We start from the raw sequence: 3,746 nt of genomic DNA, 5'->3' as shown, positions 1-3,746 counted from the left end.
GCATTTCTGCAATTCCGCATGGAGCGAATGAGGCATTGCCATTTCGAAGAAAGCAGATCGATTACACAATCTCCAGGCCGGCTAAAGTGCCTCACTAGCCATGAGTATGCGTCTGTTGATGTGCTCCCGTCTTTTTCAGATTTTGTTTGTACAAAGCCATCTCTCGCTTCGTCTTTTTCAAAACAAAAGTGGTCTGCAATCATCTTTCTGCCTATGTGCCAATGGCTGACAAGGTATGCTGTCACAGAGTTAGCAGTCCACCTTAACTAGATTAGAATTTATCAATAAAACCTGGCCATACTGAATTAATATAGAAGAGATGGGTCCAGAATAACTAACACTACTGAAGAGCATCGTTAGAAGAGGGATTTTTAAATCCCCAAAATAGAAAACACGTTACAACATCTCATCAAATTCCAGCTCTGGCAGTTGCACAAATTAATTGACTCCCAAACCTTCAGGGATCTCTCATCCTTGTTTCGACTTGTTTCCTTTTAGTGTAGCCAAAGTAGCTTTAAATACCCTTAAAACGGAGCACTGATGGAAAAGAGGGGGGTAAAATGAGCGCACCGTCGGCTTCCTGGGAGAATACTCTCTAGAGAGTAAAGGAACTTCCGACGTTAAATAACGTGTACCTTTACCTTTACCTGTTTGCAGGTAAATGGTGAAAGACGAAAGGGAATTCAAAACGGAGAGAATCGTCCATCAGAATTATATCGATCAATTCAATGAAAGCCTATTGAATCCCTGTTTCTCGTATAATTATGAGGACATTATTCCCTTTAACTTAAATATGGCGATGAGGATAATGCACAGTACCTGCTTTAACTGCTGCACCTTTCTGATAAATAAATCCTAGAGAGTAGACGCCCCCTGATTCGGTAATTGCTTGAGTAACCTTCTTCAAGTTCAAGGGATGACAAAAGAAACAATGTTGTATGTCGTCATGAAAGTAAAGTTGATATTCTGCACGAAGGTGATTACAGACTTCAAAACTGAAAGAAAATCCTAGGGAACAAACGTTGGGAAGTAGTGATTACCATATAATAGTTGTCCTTTGCAAAACGTAAAAAAAATTAGCTTTCAGGTAAGCTTAATGCTTTCCTTCTTTAATAATAAGCTTATATACCTCGCTGCCTCACATATTTTGTAAAACTAGCTAAAAAAAGGAAGAAGGCCTAAAAACGTTTGCAATTCCGTGTTGACAGAGATTCTGACATATTTCAACAAGCACAATTATGGGTCTTTTGTGTGCAATGGTCGTCCAGTTGTGAGCTGTTTTGTTTGACTGTGAAATTGCAGTGGAGTAAGCGAATGTACTACACTGTAGGTTGACTTTTTAATTAATAAAGATTTTTGCTGTCGTTTTGAACTGAAAAGAGAGGGAGCAAAGATCGTCAGTCAAACAGAAAATGACTACTGAAAGGAGACGGAGACGGAAAGAGATTATTGTGCATGTAATTTCAGTTTTAATTAGTTATTGATTAAAATTGTTAGTGTTTGCTTGCAAGGCCTGTTGTTTACTGCTGTCAGCCTTGAGGTGTTTGATCTGTTTGATCATTGTAAACTGTACACATTATTGACGATTAATTTTGTACGTTATGCAGAAGCATAATTATTTCCAAAACACTATATTGCTTGTAACCGTTGTTGATACAGACTTGGTAGACCTGCTCTTGTTAGAAGCTTACTGTAGGTCTCCGATTTGGATTTAACGACTGCCCTGAGTGCGCGTTCTTGAATTTTCTCCATTTTCTTCTTATCGGATGATTTGCAAAAGTGCCATACGTGTTTCCGATGTGCCTCGACAAGACAAGAAAATTTTTCCCTCATGTTATAAACACGTAATCGCAATGAGTTCTCGAAAAATAAAGGGGAAATATCACTAGCTAGTGTTTTCAGAAGTTCGTTTAAAGCACGTACAGGTAATTTGTTGGTGCTGATCTTGTTAGAAGTTTTTCCTTTCTTGGTTCCAGTATTTTGCCGATTTTCGTTCTAAGTCAACAGAAGCTTGCTTGTTTCAATGAAATACCTAAAAATGTGAATGATCTCGTTCTCAGAGAGAAAGTGGAATATTTAACAGTTATCCTGCGAAATCGCGCGGAATATCGCCTGATACTTAGCCGACAATGCCGTAGGCCGGGTTGGCTAAAATCAGGCGATATTCCACAAGATTGAGCAGGATAATTGTTTTATTATTCAACACATTGATGACAAAGTACAATTTTCTGCGTTTATTGGAAAAAGAGCTTGAAAAACTAACACGACTCTTACGTTTCTCTCGTGCTTAGCAACCTCCCGCGTGCACCATAACTCAATGGTGCACGCTGAGCCGTTTACTTTTTTTCAATTTTTTTCTGCGAAAGACAAAATTACGTATATCGCAGGGTATCTGTTGAGTAGGCACGACAAATGTTGAAGGCGCTATGACCATATTTGGACATTGTCGCAATGTGTTTATTATTCAACACATTGTGACAATGTCGAAATATGGTCATAGGGCGCTCGATATTTGTCGTGCGTACTCAACAGATATCCTGCGATATACGTAATTTTCTGTGTCGCGGAGAAAAATGGTAGTTTTTCCAGTATTTTTTTCCAATAAACGTAGAAAATTGTGCTTTGTCGTCAATGGGTTGAATAATAAAACAATTATCCTGCTCAATCTTGCGGAATATCGCCTGATTTTAGCCATCTCGGCCTATGACCTTGTCGGCTAAGTATCAGGCGATATTCCGCGCGGTTTCGCAGGATAATAGTTAAATATAAGTAACAAAGTAGATCAGTAAAACTCCTTTTTGACCTTGAACTGACAAAGTTTCCTGACGGTTTCTACTAGTAATTTCAGTGTGATTCCTCAGTATCCGCCGGCTATTAACAGTTTACTCTGAAATAGCTTTTTGCTTTTCCATTCGCTCGCTGGGGTTGTGTTTGTTTTCTTTTTGAAACTCATACGATTCGAGAAAAATTCATCGCCAAACTGATGAATTCCAAAGTAAATTTCACTTGAAAAACCGACATCGCACTTATATCTTCCTGACTCATGCGATATCGGTTTTTCGCGTGAAATTTACCTTGGAATTCAGTAGTTAGGCAATGAAAATTTTTCTGTAGGAGAAAACGAAGAAAGTGATTTAATTAAGCAGTAACCGGAAACACCAAAACGCGGACAATTCCAAAACCTTTTATATTCACTAACCCTACAGGCAGTAAGAATAAATAATCACGGGAAGGTTGTTAGTAAAACGCGTAATGGCGTAACGAGAAACCGCGTAACGGAAATTTTTTTTTTTTGCTTTTTTTTTTTTTTGTTTGTTTTTTTTTTGTTTGTTTGAACAACCTCCTAAATCCTGAATTCAAGATTTTGGAAATTCAAGATTTTAGAAGGCTTAAATCCTGAATTCAGAAATACAGAAATACAAAAAGTATCCCAAACATGCATAAAAGCTAACCTTAGGCCTAATTAGGCCTAAACAAAAGCTTTGAGGCCTACGGTCAGCTTTTATGAATGGTGGCTTCTAAAATCTTGAATTCATGACTTTGGAGGTTGTTCAAACAAACAAACAAAAAAAAAACAAGCAAAACAAACCGATAATGCCGTATTATCACTCGGCAACAAACAATACAAAAGCAAAACTATTGTCAAATACTTGTGAAATGTTCGTGGATAGACTGACGCGGCGTTTCGTCTCGGCCAAGAGACTCTTCAGAGACCTTTAGAATTCAACATTTCACAAGTATTTGAC

The sequence above is a fragment of the Montipora foliosa genome, chromosome 9 (assembly GCF_036669935.1).
Source record: "Montipora foliosa isolate CH-2021 chromosome 9, ASM3666993v2, whole genome shotgun sequence".
NCBI classification, from domain to species: Eukaryota; Metazoa; Cnidaria; class Anthozoa; order Scleractinia; family Acroporidae; genus Montipora; species Montipora foliosa.
The sequence above is the reverse complement of the archived record's forward strand: the minus strand, read 5'-3'. Positions refer to the sequence as shown.